Source organism: Xyrauchen texanus, chromosome 26 (assembly GCF_025860055.1).
Source record: "Xyrauchen texanus isolate HMW12.3.18 chromosome 26, RBS_HiC_50CHRs, whole genome shotgun sequence".
NCBI classification, from domain to species: Eukaryota; Metazoa; Chordata; class Actinopteri; order Cypriniformes; family Catostomidae; genus Xyrauchen; species Xyrauchen texanus.
This window is the reverse complement of record NC_068301.1, coordinates 27,378,506-27,400,448: the sequence shown is the minus strand read 5'-3', so window position 1 is coordinate 27,400,448 and position 21,943 is coordinate 27,378,506. Positions and strand designations below refer to the sequence as shown.

At 42.1% G+C, this 21,943-nt stretch overlaps 1 pseudogene; it reads right to left on the bottom strand.

The window, feature by feature from the left end:
- LOC127619661 (tRNA dimethylallyltransferase-like) overlaps positions 1 to 20,739 on the bottom strand; it is a 65,720-nt pseudogene extending 44,981 nt beyond the window's left edge.
- Between the last annotated feature and the right edge of the window lie 1,204 nt (positions 20,740 to 21,943).

Below are 21,943 nucleotides of genomic sequence, written 5' to 3'. Positions count from 1 at the left end.
ATATCTACATTTTTCTGAGATGGCATCAAGAGGCTGCAAGCATCTTTCAGACACATTTTGCCATGTCTGCCAATTTATCAAAATAAGAGTGAAAAAGTACTCCGTGGAAGCATCTGCTAAGATGTGTGAGGCCTACAAGGCATATTTAGGCATGCCTATAGGGGATCAAGACAAACCCTGGGCACCTCATTTCACCTGTGAGCACTGCAAAAAAAACTTTTGGAAAGATAGACAATTGTTACTCTCTGAATTTTAAAGTTTCAATGTTATTGAAAAGATATATCATATATGAAAAATGTTGTGAGAATCTCTTACACATTAGTCATGGGTGAAATACATTTATTTTGTAGGATAATAAATGTATGGGAAAAGAGAGCCATGAAGTTTGCTATCCCAAGAATTTTGTGGGAACCCACTGGCCACTCAAGCAACTGCTACATCTGCATGGTGGACCCCTCCAAACGTCGGACTGGCAAGAATGCACCTGCCATCACGTATCCGGACCTTCCTTCGTCCATCGCCTCAGTGCCACACTGCCATGAGCTCCCCGTACCCACTCCGCTGGAGAGAGAGAGCAGCCATCTTCAGAAGAGAGCAGCAAGTCAGAGGGTGAGGAAGACATTGTAGATCCAGATGACAATTTCAGAGGTGGAGCTGAGGAGAGAAACCAACACTACCCCAACCAAAAAGACCTCAACGACTTGATCAGAGATCTTGGTCTCACAAAGTCCAATGCCGAGCTTTTGATGTCTAGGCTCAAGCAGTGGAATTTGTTGGATGAAAGTGTGCAAGTCGTAGATCAGAGGAAGCGTCACAAACCTTTTACCAGCTTCTTCACCCATCAAGATGGGCTCTGCTTCTGCCACAATGTGATTAGTCTGTTCAAGGCAATCGGAATCACCTGTAACCAGAATGAGTGGCGCCTCTTCATTGACAGCTCATCCAGAAGCCTCAAAGTTGTGCTGCTCCACAGTTGCTACGCCTTGAAGTATGTTGAGTACATTTGGAGGCTTTCGTGAAAGTGATTTACAGTATAATTGTAAATCTCACTTCAAAATCTTTTGTAGTCATTTTTGTATTACTTTAGTACAAATACATGTTCATTTGGACTTTATGTGAATGAAAAGACACAAATTCGCCTGTTTTCTGGAAATAGATTCATTTCAAAATATCACTGTCCTGGTCACAAAAGCAAAGTTTGTGGGGAATAATAGATATTTTCTATACTTTTGAGGCATAAGCTATTAGTCTTTCCACCCCCAAATTTAAGTCCACTTTAAATGATAATGAAGAATTTTGTATCATTTAAGATATTTAAGAATTTACATTTTTATTTTTGGAAAACTGAATTTAAGACATTAAGACATTAAGGATCCATGGGTACCTTGTGTTAACAAGATCATCCAGTGGTCGATCGTGATCAACATAATGAGCATCCCTGACATAGAGAAAGAGAACTTCCTACTGATTTTAAGAATCTATATATCAGGATTGTTCAAATAAACATCCAGATTAAATGAAAAATCTAATTTTTATTTACCAGCCATTGAAGGTATTTTAGTAAATTCAGAATAAGTTGGCTACATTCATCTAGCATGTCACTGTGGTTTAGACACAACAGTGTGGGTATTCATATGGGCTTTTCCCGGGGTGTCTTGTTACTATTTAATCCATGCTAATATGATACCCCTAAACACTGCTGATCAAAAGCTGACACCAGCAAAAAGCAGTAAGAATCAGTTCTGCATCAGGGAGCCCAAACACACACAAAAATCTTTTAATAACCGTTAGTGTTAAAAGGTGCTGTAAGCAATTTTAGCTGTTCTAACTTCCACGAGATCGAGCCGTTGATTTAGTCATGTCCCCTTTTTCCAAAACACTGCACCAATAACACAAAGCATGTTCCCATGGTTGTCAAACACAACAGTAGTGAAATAGCACCCTCAACTGACAAATTATAAATCAGAACATGGAATTAAGCCTCAATACCTCGCTGCAATGACAACACTATGAGAACATGTAAAATGATTGACAGGCAGACAGCGTAATAGAGGTGCCACAGAAATAGGGGAGATATCTCATGACACTTAAAAACAAAAATGCTTACAGCACCTTTAAGTCCTCCAGTCTTAATTCTTGTGAATAGTCTATTAAAAATGATGTTGGTGTCTTGAAGATAGGGTTGTGCCGATGGACGATATCATCGTCCATCGTGATGGCTTACCAACATCACGATGTAGAGCCACCATCGTGATGCCACGCCCCCTTTTGCGAGTCTTGCTAGTGTGACTCACTAATCCTAGTCTCTTCTATAGTTAACCTAAAAACTTTGCAGGGATTGCTCTGTAAATTAAATTGAGAATATAACTAATGCATATATGCTATTTTAAATACTGTAGTATATGCCAGAGACGTGACGTGTTAGTCTGTGAAAATACCGTGTCAGGCAGGCTACACAAATATTGATCTTGACATTGTTAGCTTCTTGTCTTTTTTTTTTTACATGTCTTACACTGTACATTTAGATTAAAATATTTTATGTTGTAGGCTACAAGAAAATAGCCTTTATTAATTAATTATTAGTAGTTGTAGTGTCTCAGAAAATCTTGCTCATTGTCACATAGCTCTTGTATACACTGAAGCGGCAGTTTAAGATAAACCCAGACCAGTGAACGTCAAATCACTTTTGTCTGGTTAATACTTTTAAAGAACAATTTCCTTGGCCATAAATCCATAATGTCAAATCAAATGAAAGAAACAAGGTGACTATGAATAACACACATTTATTAAAACATAGAAGAACAACAAATGAAACGGGAACAACACTCAGACCGAAACTCGGCATTAACATTTCACTTATAATTAGCAGCACAATTAACTTCAGCACAGGCTACAAAATAAATTATGTTATTGAAATATTGTAAAGTGGTCATATGAACTACACAAATGAACGTTTAGAAAATAATATGCAAAATCGAATAGCTCCGCAACGGATGGCGAAAAATGCGTATTAATATCTTTCACCATAGACCATGTTTAAATTTCGATGTTTCTGGCCAGAAATACCAACATATTCACTTAATAAGCTGCTGATTGGAGTAACTACACTACCCGCTGTGCTGAAGACCCGCTCTGATGGAGTACTGGTAGCACATATGCACATATATTTCCGTGCTAATCTTGCCATGAACGGAAACCTTTTGTCGTTCGTTTTCCACCAAGTCAGCGGTTCCTCTTCCCCATCAATGGCCATTTCCTGCAGGTACATGGTCATTTCTGCCTCGACCTTTTGCTCATCAGTGAGCGTGGCTGTGGCTGCTCTCTTCGCAAGAAGGCTGCCCAAAGACGACTTTTTTTTTCTTAGGCGCAATATATTAAAAAGCCCGGATGAGCAGGCTACTAATTAGTTGGGCTAGTAAAATAACGAAATTATAGTTTTTCAGTAGAAAAACAATATCTATGTAAAGAGATATATTAAAATAAAAAGTGCACAACTCTTCTTAAGTGGAAGAAATATTTTTCCCCCTTAAGTGCAACCTATTGGAAAGCGCGGGTGAGTCAGTTGGGATAGTAAAATAATGAAATTATAGTTTTTAAGTTGAAAATAGTATTTATGTAAAGAGATATATTAAAATAAAAAGTGCACAACTCTTCTTAAGTGAAAGCTAAAAAAAAAATGCTTCACGTGTCGTGCAACCTACTGATAAAGCGCCGACGAGTCATTAGTTGGGTTAGTAAAATAACGAAATTATAATTTGTCATATAATTTTTGAAAATTATACAACCACCCCACCCCCCACCCCCAACCCACCCACGATATCATCGTCCATCGCGATGTTTTACTGTCAACATCGTCAACTGCCAATTTAGGGGACATCGCCCAACCCTACTTGAAGACCTCGTGTGAAATGTGTGATGCCAAATTCCCTTATTCCGTTTCTAACTTCTACTGTGTTAACAGCCTTAATGACCCCGGCTGAAGTTCCCATGAGCAATTCATGGACCAAAGGTCCATTAAACCCTGCCCTCTCTTGAACTTTCGTATATCGCATGCTTCTTTGGCAGGAATTTGGGTATTCAACCAACCGTTATTCAAATGACCAAGCCTAACCTGACCACAATAACAAATGGTAGCTCTCTCGGCTTAGACCTTTTCTACTCCTCTGTACAGTACTGCCATTCAAAATGTAAATGGTGTCCTGGGTAAGCTGCATGGCCTTTGAATACCAGAGATGTTAAATGAAAGCTACTGAGCACAATAGGTGTATAGGCACAATTCAGCATCTCAATAGAGGTTTTCCTGCAACAGTGATCTGAACTAAATCCTCCAGCACAAATCTCACTCTCCACAAACATGCATTTTCTATGCACAAATGCAATACTTATCAATATACTCCACAAATACATAATACACATAATTATCTTTGCTAGCTCACTCCCAAGCACCCACATACTCTCTCTCTCATTCAATCTTTGTGTATCTCGTGGGGAGTTACACCAGAGGAGCAATGTAGCTCACAGCTTAGTGTGTGAGCAGTGGATGTGTCTGCACTGCAGCACAGGAGGAGGAATTTTATTAGTGTAACCCAATTAACCGCATCAGGTGACAGCCATGCCACACTCAACAAAGTACTACATCTTCAAGATTGCCAAATAAGAGAAAGGCAATTGTGTTTTAACCTTCTAAAGCCGTGTTCTCTTACGAGAGGTTCTCTCGTATTGCGTAAGCTAGCTTACGCTACGGGAAAGATTCATCTTTTCTGAGATATTGAAGCCAAAAAATTATCCTTAATTTTTGTATCCATTGTCAACGCAGTGCGGCAGCTGCAGACCTTGAGCGAGCTAGCTAGCGAGCTCATAGGTTGCTCTGCGGCAACTGCTGTAGCCTATAGACGAGCTTGGGCGAACTCGCGATCCAATGAGAGGCGTCCGCAGCTCACTGCATCAAAGCCCGCCAAAATGGGCGTGACTAGAGTGCATATAAGCGTAGTTCGTAGGCTGGAACCCTGATTTTCATCTCTTCAGCGAAGCTCTCCGCATCGCTGACCTGGAAGCCGCGTCGCCGTTTGAGGGGCATCTAGCAAGCGTGGACAGCGCTAGAAGAAGCCGGCCGTCTCAGCCACCTTCAGCCATCCTGCGAGCTACGCCATCCGACGACGTATCCTTTTATTCAGCAAGCTAGTTCTCACGAACTATTCACAAAAGAGTACGAGCGTCTTTTTCAAGATGCCTCGCTCCACTTATTTATTCAGCACAGGACACCGCCACATCATCTGCGCTCTCTGCCTGGGACTGGGGCACGCAGAGCTCGCCCTCACTGAGGGCGGATGCGATTTCTGCGAGGAGCTACCGATGTCGACCCTGCGGGCTCGACTCGAGCCGTCAAAGCAGAAACCGCCGCGCCGCTTTACCCTCAGCCAGCGCAGGGAAGAAGCGCCGCCACAAAGGCTGCCGGAACTGTGGTTGAAGCGACTGCCTCGCCGAGCCTCTCCTCGAAGCATCGCTTTCACCCTCCCCGCTCCGACGCCGCGCAGTTGCCGCTGAGCCGCCGCGACTGCTGCCATCTCGGATGACGGCGGAGGATAAGGGCCGCTGTTCCATCATGGCTTCGGACAGCGAGGAGTGGACAGGCTCCCAAGCCTCCTCCTCAGCCCAGGAATCCAGCAGGACCCGCGCCGAGTCGAAGGGGAGTTAACACGCCTCCTCACACAGGCCGTCGACCGCCTCGGGCTCGAGTGGTCACCGCCCCCTGAGCAGGCACCCAACAGACTCGACGGCTGCTTTCTTCAAAAAAAAAGAAGCAAGCACCCTTCGCGCTACCAAAGCTGCAGCCCAAGCTTTAGGGAAGTGCATGGCCTCGCTGACTGTGACCGAGAGACACTTATGGCTAACACTAGCCGACATGGGAGAAGCAGAGCGCTCCACGTTCCTCAACGCACCGCTCTCTCCAACCGGTCTCTTCGGCTCCGCGGTGAGTGGCATTGTTGACCGCTTCTCAGAAGTCCAGAAAGCCACCCAAGCCATGAACCTCTTCCTGCCGCGTCGCGCTAGCTCCTCTGCAGGCCGCTCACGTGATCAGCCTCCTGCACGAGCCTCTTCACAGCGCCCAGTTCAACAATCTCAGACTTCTCAGCGTCGACAGGGCGGCCACCCTCGATCAGGCTCAGACAGCCGCCGCAGACCGCCGCCCCGCGGGCCTCGATCTAAGGTAACGCTGAAACCCGAAGCAGCCGAAGTCTTCCTAACTGTGTTGAACAAACGACGGCTCAGTCCGCCGCGGCGGACCACTGTCAAAGCTTTACCCCTGTCAGTCCCTCTCTCAGGCTACTACAGTGGTGAATTTAGCAGCCAACAAGCCGGTGACACTGCCCGCTTGCTCAGCACTCAAACGCGCTTTCACGGCGACCCAAATAAATCTTGTAAAGAGCAAACATGTCTTATGTGTAGAAAATATGCCCACAATCCAGTGTTCACTTCTGCACACAAGCACTGCATGTCTCGTGTCCCCACCAGAGCACGCTCACATAAAGCGGTTACTGAACCGCCGAAGCGCTAGAGTCAATAAATGCGCCCACAAATGCGTCGTGCGCTACCATTCTCTGCCCGCTCTGTTACACGGCCAGCAACCATTCCTCTGTGTGTAAGTCCCGTGCCCATGACTATGCTTGCGCATCACGTAACAGATGTGACTCTTTCCCCATTCATTCCAATCGGAAGTCACTCACAAAACAGCCTGTTCATGCTGTCTGCGAGCAATTATGCATGAACACACTAAACGCCGCTCACACATTTTGTTCAGCTCTGTGTGCGGCAATCAGAGCTAATTGGCCATTCACCCTCTAGCGCTACGCTTCAAAGCGTGGGAAGCTATTCCAGGGATATCCAAGTGGGTGTTAAGCACAATACAACAGGGCTATTTGCTACAGTTCGATCGCCGCCCCTCGCTTCAGAGCTGGCTCGAAACCACTGTGAACACGGAAGCAGCGTGCATGCTTCGCTCAGAAATAGCAAGCCTTCTGTGCAAAAGGGCCATAGAAAAAGTGCCACCCTCTCTGAGCTGAAGTCGGGCTTTACAGCCGTTATTTTCTTGTTCCCAAGAAAGACGGCGGCCTCAGACCCATATTAGATCTCAGGGTTTTGAACAAGGTGCTTGCAAAAGACCGCTCAAAATGCTTACAATCAGGAAACTCCTCGCGCATGTGCGCTAGGGGACTGGTTTATTTCTCTCGATCTGAAAGATGCATACTTTCAGATTCAGATAAATCCCGTCACAGGCCATTCTTGAGATTCGCCCGACGGCCAGGTTTATCAATACACCGTCCTTCCGCTCGGCCTGTCCTTAGCACCCTGTACTTTCACGAAGCGCATGGATGCGGCGCTCGCACCCCTGCGGAGTCAGGGTTTGCGAATTCTGAACTATTTGGACGACTGGCTGATTATGGCTCAGTCACATATGGAGCTTCTGTCTCACAGAGCAGTTCTCCTCAGCCATCTGAACAGTTTGGGTCTTGCAGTCAATTGGACCAAGAGCTCACTACAGCCCAGTCAGACCATTTCCTTCCTGGGAATAGAACTAGACTCCGTGGCAATGACGGCTCGCTTATCTACACAGCTGCGCACGCCGTGTTCAGCGACTAGCCGCATCTTTTCAGATGAACAGCCTCACGCCTCTGAAGAAATTCCAGAGAGTGCTAGGTTACATGGCCTCAGCCGCAGCAGTACTTCAGCTGGGTTTACTGCACATCGCTCGCTTCAGCATTGGCTAAACACCGCACCTCTCGCCGGGCTTGGGCCACAGGCCGCCAGCCCATCAAGGTGACTCAGACCTGCATATCAGCTCTGCAGCCCTGGACAGTGGCCGAATGGTATCAGCGGGAGTGACAATGGGAGCTGTATCTCGCCGAAAGTCATCTCGACAGACGCGTCCAACACGGGTTGGGGCGCGGTCCGCGAGGGCTCTCCGGTTTTCGGCCTATGGTCAGTTCAGGAAAAGCTCCTTCACATAAATTGTCTGGAAATGATAGCGGTCGAGCACGCTGCGTGCGCTTTCTCCCGGTCATTCAGGGTCACCACGTCCTGGTCCGTTCGGACAACAGATCTGTGGTATCCTACCTAAACCGTCAGGGCGGTGTCAGAGCCAGGAACCTCTTCCATCTGACAAAACGCATACTGAGTTGGTCCCAGTGCCACCTGCGCTCGCTGAGGGCGACGCACGTGCTAGGCCACCTGAACGACGGCCCGGACAGACTGTCCAGAGACAATATTCCCCCAGGGGAATGGTCCCTGCACGCTCAAACAGTCCAGACGTTATGGCACCTATTCGGCAGAGCAGAGATAGACCTCTTTGCGTCCAAAGAGAACTCTCACTGCCCAATATTTTCTCGAAAGCGAGGACGCGCTGGCCCAGGACTGGCCCAGACGCCCGCTTTACGCCTTCCCTCCCGTCTCGCTATTGCCACAGGTAATGCAGAGGATCAGGAAAGCGCGTCACTCGGTGCTCCTCATAGCCCGCGTTGGGAGAATCAGACATGGTTCCCGGAGCTTACGCAGCTGTCACTGACAGCGCCGTGGCCCATCCCAGTGAGAGCAGATCTCCTCTCTCAAGCTCAGCGGCACAATCTGGCATCCCCACCCAGACGCTGGGCTGCATGCGTGGGTGATCAACGACTACCCGTCGCTCTGCCAGAAGGAGTAATAAACACCATCATACACGCTAGAGCCCCTTCCACGAGAAGACTCTATGCGTCAAAATGGTCTGTGTTCTCAAAATGGTGCACCGACAGAGACCTGGACCCACGGACATGTGGGGTGTCGTCGCTGCTCAGTATTTCTACAAGAGCTGCTGGATAAGGGCAGATCCCCATCCACGCTCAAAGTGTATGTGGCGGCCGTTGCGGCGTTCGCTGAACCCCTGCACGGCCAGTCATGGGGTAAAACGAGCTGGTCATCCGCTTCCTCAGGGGAGCTAGAAGGATGAACCCCCGCGCCCCCATCGGTTCCTATCTGGGATCTTTCTATAGTTCTCGAAACTATGAAAGCCCCCCTTTCGAACCACTTCAATCCGTGGATTTGAAATACCTTTCACTCAAAACCGTTTTTCTGACTGCCCTGTCATCAGTCAAACGTGTGGGAGACCTTCACGCACTGTCTGTCAGCGCTGCGTGTCTTGAGTTTGGACCAAGTGACTCCAAGGTCATTTTAAAGCCTAGACACGGCTATGTTCCCAAGGTGATCGGTACTCATTTCAGAGCACAGGTCATTTCCCTATCGGCGCTGCCAGCACCGGATAGCTGAACGCGACGCCAATCTCCTTTGCCCGGTCAGAGCACTGAGATTGTATACTGCGCGCTCCGCTGCTTTCAGGCGCTCCGAGCAGCTTTTCGTTTCGTTCGAGGGCGCACCAAAGGTCTCGCCGCCTCGAAACAGACACTTTCTAGATGGATAGTGGACGCTATTGCTGCTGCATACGGCGTCAAAAGACCTGCCATGCCCGTTGGGCATTAGGGCTCACTCCACTAGAGGCATGGCATCCTCGTGGGCATGGTCCAGCGGAATTTCCATTCACGACATATGTGTGGCAGCGGGATGGACTTCCCCTCCACCTTTGTCAGATTTTACAATATGGAAGTGCCCGCTCTGCAGGCAAAACTACTAGCGGTTTAATACGCTACAGCTCCCCTGGTGAGCTGCACTGATGGGACACATTCCACACAGACCGGCACCGCCGCTCTGTCGTTCCCGTCCTACTATGTGCTTATGTATTACACAATCAATGACCCGCATTCTTGCCGGCCAAATATTATTTCCCCACTCATAAGGGCTCCCGGGTCCCCCTTAATTCCCTGGGGCTCATACAGTGGATGCTTGGCAGCGCACGGCGTTGACAATGGGTTCCCGTAGTGTAAGCTAGCTTACGCAATACGAGAGAACCTCTCGTGAAGAGAACGTATCGGTTACCTAACGTAACCTCGGTTCTCTCTAGATGAGGGAACGAGTATTGCGTAGCCGGCCGTGCTCGCGCCACCAGCGACTTTTCGCTTCAGTCAATGAAAACCAGGGTTCCAGCCTACGAACTACGCTTATATGCACTCTAGTCACGCCCATTTTGGCGGGCTTTGATGCAGTGAGCGCGGACGCCTCTCATTGGATCGCGAGTTCGCCCAAGCTCGTCTATAGGCTGCAGCAGTTGCCGCAGAGCAACCTATGAGCTTCGCTAGCTAGCTCGCTCAAGGTCTGCAGCTGCCGCGACTGCGTTGACAATGGATACAAAAATTAAGGATAATTTTTGGCTTCAATATCTCAGAAAAGATGAATCTTTCCCGTAGCGTAAGCTAGCTTACGCAATACTCGTTCCCTCATCTAGAGAGAACCGAGGTTACGTTAGGTAACCGATACGTTTCATTCATGTGTTTTATGCAAAATGTGGGATAATGCATGAAATATGCTGGATGGAAACACCAAAATGTGAACACAATTTCTGAAAAGCACATAAAAAAAAGGAAAACATCTCTAGCTTGAGGTGGATACATTTGTTTAATTCTGCAAGTAGACATTGCCATATACCACGATGGAAACACAGTTACCAAATAAATTCCTAGATGCTCATCAATAAAGTCATGCGACTCTGCCTCAACAAATCAAGTGACTGAATAATTAGCTCATAAATGGACTAACCAGAGGACCAATATCAACGCATAGCATCTCAAATTGTGGACAATTATGGATATTTAAATGCCGATATCTAGAGAGCAGAATGGCCGATGGCCAATATAAAAGCTGATAGACAATCAAATTGAACAACAGTAAATCAGATTTGCACAATATTTCTAAAGTGATTCAAACAATTATGTTATATAATATTCACTCAAAGTTGCATGAAAGTTTACACTCAGCTTTAGGGGATTTGATCCCCTCCTCCAAGGAATTTGTCTTGGTGACAGAAGCGTCCAGTGCACAAATAATACACGCATGTATATACGCATGTACAAATACAAACGGGGGCGGTGTTCACATACAAACTGACGAACACCAGTATTACCACTGGTTGGATGCTAGGTGGTACTTTGGGGTAATTTTCGTTAAGCAGGGTTGGGGGTAAGCCTACACAATAAAGACACTTTTATTTAAAAATTCTAATGAAACTGGAAAAAAGTGCAATTAAAATGTGATGTTCAACTTTTTGAAAGATGACTTGACAACAGTTGGGAAGGCAAAGAACCTACTTCATTGGTGCATTCTCTACCAGTCATGTGTGAATAGATTTGTTTGATTTATATATCTATCTCGCAATATCCAATTACATCGGCAACCCCCAGGCTGAGGGATTGGTGAACATTCTTGCTTTAGTGATTTTGCATTGAAAATTAAATGTATTTATTTAAAAAACTAAAAACTTAAATAAAATACATTTCTTAATTGCACTCCAAACTAAATGAAAAAGCAATTTAAATAACAATGTGATCAAACAAAATTATATATATATATATATATATATATATATATATATATATATATATATATATATATAGTAACCACCTTTCCGTTTACCGTCAGGCAAGAATCCTTCTAAACTTGCAGGTGGAAAATTACTTACACAAATGAAAACATAAAAACAATTATAAATGAAAAAATAATAACTATAATGATGATAATAATCACTGAAATATAAATCATGATTCAGAGTGAGCGTGTTTTTGTATTATTTTATGTTTTAATCACAGATATACAGGCTGCAGAGTTGTGGTCACAATGAACTGCTCTGTGGAAATAAAGCAAACTGAACTAAGAGCACCTCCTGTGCGAAGATGTCTGAGGTCATTTGAGCAAAATATATCCTTCATAAAATCAGTCGACTGAGGAAGTCATGGAGTGTTTCTCACATTGCTCCCAAGTGAGCTTGACTCACTGAACATTCACTTGACCATGAAGCTAGTCGCCTTTTTGTTCAGGTTCCGCCTAACGCCTGGAGCTTGATTTGTGGAATAACACTTCTTCGGGACGGTTGTGGATGAATCTGCATGTTCCTTGTTTTTATGCCTCCTACTGGCTAGAGTTTGTTTTGTGGAGTATTTTTTGCAGGACATTGGAAGGATTAGGTCATTTGCTGCACACATGAACCGCCGGCTCACTGAACATTCATTTGACTGTCCGATGAAACTGAACATATTTTTTTGTGTGTGCTGGTTCCGCCTAGTGGCTGGAGTTTATTTTGTGGAGGAACACACCTTCGGGACAGTTTTGTGAATTAATCTACATGTTCTTTAGTGTTTATTCTGCCTATTAGGTAGCGTTTGATTTATAGATTATTTTCTGTTATGCAATTCTGTCTCACAAAATTTGTATAGAAACACCAGACTTGAGCAATCCGATGGCAAAGATGTCATGGGGGCTCTCGTAGGCATACATGGACTGTTTGAGTTTAAAGGGATGGACACCGGTTAGCACGGGGTTAATGTACATGTTTTTCTTTTGTCTGTTTGTTTGGTTCAGGGGGAAGTTCGGGGTTTGACTTTTGCACTAATGTTGGAATGTGGTACATTTTAATAAGTTACATAGGCCGATTGACATAGGTGGCCTAGGCTTATTATTATGCATTCAGTCTTGGATATTTGGCTCATTGGTAGTTTCACCTGAGAGAGCCCCTCCCTGGTTTTGTTTTGAACTGAAAGTTCTTACCCATATTTCACCATTTCAAAGCCTTTCTAACAAACTAATCGGAGTAGTTAGTTACACCCAGTTATCTCGCATTTGCACTTGGTATTGACAAAAGTGTCCAGAGTGTTTAATTTGGACATTTATTTTAATGTTGCCTCAAGCATATGGCTGACCACAAAATTATGTATTGATAAGTCCCCTCTCTGCTAGTCAGAGTGGATTGTGAGGGGGGTTACTACACTCAGTGACCTATATGAGATTGGAGTGTTGAGAAAATTTGGTTCAACATTTTGGGATTCCCAGATCTCAGTTCTATAGGCATTTACAGCTGCGCCACCTGCTCTGTATTGTTTTTGGGAGTAGCACCCCCTAAAGCGGCAGATACTCTGGTAGTGATGATTACTACTTTTGGAAAAGGTCATGAGCCATATTACTCCTGTATTAACCTGTATTAAACTCCCTGTTAGAGTCTGGGGGACAGAGCTCTAACTTCTATCAAGAGATAATGGGAGCAAGATTTAAACTTGGTGTTGGAGGAAGGAGTGTGGGCTAGAATTTAAAAACAAATTAAAGTCTAGTCAGCTCAGAACACTGGATGGGATAGTTTAGATGAGCTTTCAGGTTAGTTGTATTGCCACTTTTCATTGCCACTGTTTTTAAATAAAGTCGGTTTACCGGCTCGTTCACGTTAATGGACTATACTCTCTCATTTGGCTTAAAGCTAAAATATTCCAACACCAGAACTGTGGAATGCGGCTTTGAAACCAAGTCCATTTGGACTTATTCTTACAAAATTTCTGGCTGGAATTATGCAGTTAGTCATTGGGACAAAACCTATTAAAGGGCACTACATTAAGCATCGTCATGTGAAACCAACATTCTCACTAACATCTTCTTTTGAGTTCCAGTGAAGATAGAAAGTCAGACATGTTTGGAACAACATGAAGGCAAGTAAGGATGACATCATTTTTGGCAACACTTTACAGTAAGGTTCATTAGCATTAGCGATCATGAACTAACAATGAACAATATTTTACAGAATTGATCAATCTTAGTTAAGGTTGGTTAATAAAAAAAATACAATTGTTCATTGCTAGTTCAAAGTGCATGAACTAATCTTAACACATGCAACTTTTTATTTTAATGTACGAAAACGTATTAATATAATGTATGTTGGAATTACCATTAACCAAGATTAATAAATTATATAAAAGTGGTGTTTATTGTTAACTGATGTAGTTACCTAACGTTAACAAATGGTCCCTTTTTGTAAAGTATTACCAAATAAAACAATTTGGCCAAATCATCTCTTTGAGAGTTCAAGACAATTCTCAAAAGTTGAATTAAAAAACGGCTGTAATATTGACAAAATGCACTGAAAATGTTAACAGATAAAATCCTGAGAAAACCCTGCTGCAAAATCAGTTATGTTGTATATTCAAAACAGATCCGCATATTAAAGATAGATAACGTTTCCATTAGCCTAGTTTCCATCCACTTTTCGCACTATTCTGTTTTCGACAAAGTCAAAATGCATAAAACAAAATTTGAAAAATTTGGCGTATTCTGCCCGTTTACATTCAAACATGGTCTTTAATCGATAAAAATGGTGTGCGTGATGACAACATGCCTAAAAAAACACTTTGCTGCATAAGTTTTGTTTTATTGCAAAAGAAATCTGCCCTAAAGCCGTTTCCATACAGAAATGTGTGTTTATTGCTAATTCGCCTCCCAGATGTCCCTATTTTTTCCTCCTAAGTTTTGGTAAAATGGGGAAATTATTGAGGAAAATTCATTGAAATTAGACAGCTTACTGCCCTTCTGAACGGCCGTAATATCTGTCCTGATGTTGCAGCTATTAAAGAAAAATTTATGCAGTGTAATATCAGGGTTTACATATGATACATTTCTGATATTCAATAGGCTATTTTGAACAATCAACTAAAGTATCGCCATCACAACTGCATTATGTCCCGCATAATTGTCCAGCATGATTAAATTAATCACAAACAGTGGCCATTCATTTGTTCTCCGTGCAATTGTTGATGTGCATGATACGAGATATTTGTGTTGGCACTCCTTGGAAGTGTCATGTTCACAGCATCAGATCCATATGCCATTAAGATCAATCCATACATCACAAAACAATTAATTGCCTTTCAAAGATGCATACCTTGTTGTCATGATTAACACAGGCTAACGACTGAAGCAAATTCTGTCACGTGACACTATATTTTTGCGTTAATGCCAATTTTCTCAAACTTTCCAAACCAATTTTTCACAACATTTGAAGTATCGACATACAGTTTATGCACTAAAGTTAAACAGAAAAATATTGACAATTTTAGCAATAATTAGCATTTCCAACAGCTTTATTTGTATGCGTTAAAAACTATTCGGCAAAAATTATTGGATGGAAACGTAGTTACGGTGCGTAATTTATTAATATTATAGTGTTAATATTATTATAATGTATATTGACTGATTCACATGGCAGAGAAAATAACTTGGATACATGCATTATATGGTGCTCTAGAAAGATGGGATGTAACGGGTGCACAAGTCTGTTTTAAGTGTTTCTCTACACTCTACCGATGGTATTATTACTAGTGCCTGACTGATATATCGGTCGGCCAATAGCCTTTCACCGATATATCGGTATAGGCATATATTTTACCGATATGAAAACTTTTTTCAGAACATATAATACAGAAAACAATGCTTTCAAATTGGTGTCATTATGTAGTTTGTCCAGCAGAGCTCTCTCCGACTCCACTGATTACAGAGCTGACACTGAACTGATGGTGATTCTGCAGACAGGGCAGAGGTAAGCGGTGCGGAGTTGAGCGGTGTCTTCAAGGTAAGTTGCAAACTAGTTTGTGAAATACATACTGAAAGGTTAATAAACAATGACCCAATCATTTTCATTTTCAACATAACTAATAAAACATTAACTCTTGTCCCTGACAACCATGTCACTCATGTCCGTTTACTGTTAGCCAGCCAAGATTGTAAGTGCAGTAAGTAATGTAGCATATTGAAAGGTAAGCATCAGAGCATCTTTTTGCAGCTCATCAGATAACGTTGCGGTGGTGGATTGTGTCTGTTGAGTATTGATTTCACGCTACGCTGTTACCTAGATGGTGAGACGCAATGCTGGACCTTCTTTTACGCTCCATGACAACGAGCTTATAGCTAACCACGTAGCTACTTTCATTGCTTGTCAGCTTAGTGGAAGGTAATGTGTAAACATGTATTCACCAAACTGTTTGGTTAAGGATTCACAGTTTGGTACCCCCTTCAGTAAAACACATTCAGGTCGTCAGCCAGTTGTTGTTTCCCTACAGTGTTGGGGGATAGTGTTTTAAAGTGAAAAAAATTGTTTAGACCTCTCCACACCGATGCAGGTTTATTAGCTGAAAACTTGTTTAGCCACTCTGATTTCCTTATTAAGTGTGTTCCTGGTCTGATTGTACAAGATTTTATCCCCACTTCTGCAAGCATCCTCTCTGGCCTGACGAAGCTGCCTGAGATTTGCTGTAAACCATGGTTCGCCATTGTTGTATGTTAAGCAAGGCCTAGTAGAAATGCACATATCTTCACAGAAACTGATATATGATGTCACAGTATCTGCGATCTCATCTAGATTTGTGTCTGCAGCCTCAAATACCCTCCGATCAGTGCAAAGCAGGCTTGTAGTGCCTTCATTGGTCCATTTCTTTACAGTCTTACTGTAAAGTACAACAGGTTTAGCTGATTTTAGTTTCTGCCTGTAAGTTGGAAGATAATGAACCAGACAGTGATCAGAGAGTCCCAAAGCAGCTAGGGACAGAGTGATAAGCATCCTTTATTGTTGTGTAGCAATGATCCAATGTATTTCTGTCTCTGGTGGGGCATGTTAGTGTTGTCAAAAATATCGATATTTCGATAAATATCGATACTGAAATATCTGAACGGTACCAATACTAATTTCCCTAAGTATCGATACTAGCCGAGCTGTCACTTTCACTTCTCTCCAAAGGCGCGTTGACAAACACCACACACACTCGCACTCCTCTCATTCGCTCTGGTTAAATAGCAAAAGTGAAGTGAATGTAAAGATGGAGAGTGCATGCGGCGCTCGCGACCAGTTTTGTTTGATAAAGAACACAGCAGGAGTGCTATCTGGAAATATTTTTGATATGAAGCCAGACATCCCAAGTCTCCCGGAAGTTCCGGGAGTCTCCCGCATATTGATAGCTTCTCCCTGATGCCCGCAATTTAGTTCAAATCTCCGGGAATCTATAGCGCACATGCGAGACAGAACATACTGCACGCATAACATAGATAGCGCGCACACAACATACATAGCGCGTGCACGGCAGAGAGGGAGAGAGCGAGAGACCTTATGAAAGCTAGTCAACCCCAACTCCCCCCCCCCCCTTGACGTTTAAGTATCTTTTGTTGACATTGAGATTGGATTTGACTTGGAAATACAAAAGATTGCACTTTTTATTTACTTGCACTTTATTGGTTTTTGAATGTATGGCAATCTGAGAGGCTTTTGAACAAGTGCAATACCTCAGGACATTTTGTTCATGTAAAATATACCTCATTGTCATGTTCTAGACAGTTCTACCCTCTTAATATTGTGGCAGTTTTTTTCTCTGTGGTATCGAAAATGGTATTGAATATCGATATTTTTCAAGGTATCATATCGAAGTTAGAAATTCTAGTATCGTGACAACACTAGGGCATGTAATGTGCTGTCTGTATTTTAGCAGTACACAGGTGAGGTTAGCTTTATTAAAACCTCCCAGAATAACAATAAGTGAGTCCGGGTACTGTTGTTTCATGTCTGTGATCTGATCAGCCAGCTGTTGCAGTGCTGCGCTCACACATGCTTTTGAAGGAATATAAGCTCTCACCAGAATAAACAAGGAATACTCCCACGGCAAGTAGAAAAGCTTACAGTTTATATGGAGTACTTCCAAATTAGGACAGCACATATTCTTTAACGTGCTTCATTTAAAGACAAAATGATGAACTTAAAAATATTATTGTCTTTTTAAACAAACAGACAAAGGTACTAAATAGGACAACTTTGATCAGACATCCTGACATGCTTTCAGATCGTAAAATGCATGAACTACACCCAGTTCTAAATTTGGAATGAGCCAAATTTCCACTTCCTGAACAAGAATGGCATGTATGATTAAATTAACCCAAATTCAGGAGCAGAAAAATCCCTTTCCACAGAGAATAATAATCAGGTCTACATGTAAATGTGGTGCCAAACCCCTTCACTAACCCCACCCTCTGAGGACCCAGGCCTCATTTACCAGGGCCCTGAGAGCACATAATTTGTTTAATAATACCATATCGTATGATCTACAGTGCATTGTAGCCAGTGTTGTCAAAACACCAACATTTCAGTAGTATGTACCTATACCATAAAATTTGGCAATTCTTGATACCAAAACATTTTTTAATTAGGTTAACATTGTTTCAAGTTCTCAAGTAATTATTCAAGACAAGAAAACACTCACTAACAAAAAAAGAACAATAAATAAAAGTTAGTTAACAGCCATTCAGAAATTGAAAACAAAAAAAAAAATTATAATAAAAGGTGTATCATAAATCTATATAGACAACAGACCTTCTCTGCAAGATGATTTGTCCTAGTGTTTACATTTACTTTAGACCTAACTGATTCTGTTGGTATAAATACCTTGCCAAGACAGGCATTTTAAAGTGTATCTGACCACCACACGTGCATATCCACCTTACCATGCTCTCACAGCGCACACAGAAAGCAGCACACACTATCAGCAGGGGGCGAATTTCTGAAACGTAGGATGGCAGGGGATGAGTTATTCATATTCATGAGTAAACCGATACTACGATTCGAAAATCTGTGCACAGGGGAATCAAAATAAGTTAATAAAAAGTGATATTTAAGATTATCGTTATTTGTAGTTTCTCATTCAACCCCCTTTCCCTTTTGATCTGTTAACGAGGTCGACCAGTGGTCGATCGCGTTTGACGTATTGACCACCCCTGACATAAGGAGTCCATCCAAGCAAACCCCTTTCAATTGTTACGGTTACAAATAGACTCCGTAAAGGGTTTCGCTGTTCAGCTATTTCACCTGATCACAGATGAAAACATGGATGCTAGTTTGCAGTACTTAAGTTCTTAAAGAAATAGTTCAGTCAATTTACCCATTTAAATCTTAAATACAATAAATTGGCAGCCTTAATGGATCCCATAATGATGTCTTAGAGGTCAAAGTCTGCATGTTTCACAGCGTTTTGTTTTTTTTCCCATGTCCCTATATTCACGCTTTTAAAGGAAGTTCAGTTCCTGATCTAAACTGGAAAAAAAACATTTTTGTTGCACTATGATTTCTCTAACCAGGTTGTCTTGCATTCTAATAAAGAACATGTTATTTGAATCACACTGAAGTTACTTTATAGTTGAGTAGATTTATAAGTTAAAAATCAACATGAATCTGGAGGCCTGGGTTGCTTAGTGATTAAAGACGCTGACTTCCACACCTGGAGTCACGAGTTCGAATCCAGGGCATGCTGAGTGACACCAGCCAGGTCTCCTAAGCAACCAAATTGGCCTGGCTGCTAGGGAGGTTAGAGTCACATGGGGTAACCTCCTCGTAATGGTCACTATAATGTGTAGTTCTTGCTCTCTGCGGGTGTGGCCTCCACACACGCTATGTCTCCGAGGTAACGCACTCAACAAGCCACGTGATAAGATGTGCGGATTGACAGTATCAGACGTGGAGAGAACTGAGTATAGTCCTCCACCACCCGGATTGAGGAGAGTCACTGCATCACCACGAGGACTTCGAGAGCGCATTGGGAATTGAACATTCCAAATTGGGGAGAAAAGGATAATCTACATGAATCGTCCTTATGTTTGGGAAAAAATATATTATTATCGCACAGCCCAAGTCTCATAAAAACAAACACAGTCTGTTTATTAACTGAAATTCAGAATAAGCTATTGTCAGCGAAGACTGACGCCATTACATGCCAGTCTATTATTGTAGTTTAATTCGTTTTGTTTTTAAACACCCCTAAATGGCACGCAAAAACGAAAACTGTGGTTGAAGATTTTACATGTCATTCTATTCCTGTGTATGTGGGCTATTCTTGGCCAGAATAAGCTGCAATATGGACCAGATCTTATGATGTTTAGTCAAAGGTCTGGCAGCACAACATTAGCAAGTGTTAAACTATAGAATAGTAACACATTATAATACTTTTCATTTGGTTTACAACATTCTGGTATACTTTTAGACCCTGGATACAATGCATGACCAAACAAAATACTCCAGATTCATCAATGATGCAGATGGACACTTCGGTATTTGATTTGATAAAACCCATCAAACAGGACACAACAGGATGCAGTATCACTCGATTCTAAGCCAACTATCTTTAGGCAACTAGTGAATTTGCCTGAATATATAAATTATTGGCTTTGTGACAACATTTAAGGAAAAGAGTGCGTGGAACGTTTTATAAAAAATGTCGACCAGTGATGAAAACGAGCACGAGCTAATAAAAACAGTCTAACACTCATGCAAAAACATTTAAACAACATTTACCTACAACCCATTCGAGAGAAAAAAAAAATATATATATATATATATATTAGCCAGTGGAAGAATTAGTTCAATAGTTTATGGTGATGTTTGGCCTACTGTAAACCTACCTAATGAGACACAAAACGGGTTGCATTTAATTCTACTTCAAAGCAATCAAAACTTTTGAAAACCTACACCGTTCACTATGACGTAACAACACGTTTTAAGGTATTTTGCTGATTGCTTATTTCAAAATGACCTGTCATTTATCAGTCGCAATGTCCTTTCACGTGCAATTCTCATTAACAGAGATGACACAGTTCATTGGTCAACTCACCTGCATGGTATCGGCGCTAAAAAACTCCCCCCTGAAGTCTTTTCCCAATTTCGATCGTCAGTTTAGACATGCCAGTTCCTGTGTTCCGTAAAATAACCACCAAAGATGGGGTGATATCTTTCCTTAGTGCACACTGCACGCTCAGACTGGCGGCAGCCATGACAGCAACGTCTGAAGACTCTAGAATCATCTGAGCATGCGTGTAACTTCAGCGGTGGAGGAGGGAACTGTATCCAAGCAACTAAAACAGTTTCCATAGAAACGAGTTTGAAGGATTTTAGCAGGTGAGATGAGGCAAGAGTGTTTCTTCGAGAAAAATAGGACAAAAAAGTTCACACAAAAGTGTTTAGAATTCTGGAATCGTAATATGTCAATGTCAATGTTTGTTCCGAATGAAACATGAAACCAACGAACAATTCAGAAACGCTTCTGTATTCATCGCTTTATTAAGCACCCAGAGAATCAATTAAGCTCCAGTAGCATGTATATATTTATATGAATGTATCATTGCATAAACAAAGAAAAAGATTCAGTAAAAAAAAAGGGGGAAATGTATTTCACTACAGTTACAATTTATTTAGTTAGTAATCCGAATGCAGTTACAATAAATAAGTATTTTGATTACTGAATAGAATACTTTGTATTTTATTGGCATTTGTTTAATATTTTAATCTGTTCAGGTGGAAAAAATGTATCCATATGAATGATACGATCTGAGGAGATTTGAACAGCAATTTCTTATGATTTGTTTAATTCATATGAGCGCTTTCACACAGTTGTGAGTAAAATGTGGATATGACATCATTGAGTAACTTTCCCTTGGGAGCTTAACAGAGGTGCTACATCATTTTTTTTACACCTTAACAAAAACAGTTGGAAATGCTTTGAAAGATTAAACATATATCCAATAAATACACGATTACATGAATTGTCAATGTTTTTTACGCGGTTAGGGTATTGCTAACCAATGTAGCCTTTAACATCATATTAAAAGCAACAAATAATATCTTTTCTGCCTCATTCTATGAAGATAATTCACATATGATCAGAAAAGGATGTTGTTGTGCACACTCTGTGTGGTTTTGAAGTTTGGAGCCCCAAAATAGTTAACCTTGTATTAATTGTAAAATGAACATTTAGCTTTATGCTAAGCTATTTCTTGCCTTTACATGCATCTGTTACCAGGCATGATTATATTTTATATTGAATTCAATGAAGAAAATTAATGTTAGATCATAATTTTCTCTATTAAGACCTTTGATATTAGGGCAAAGATGTGCTGCAAACATTTTATTCTTAATGAGAATTTAAATATTGTTTTCCTGTAAAAAAAAAAACACAATCGAAAAATCCTTAAAACAAGA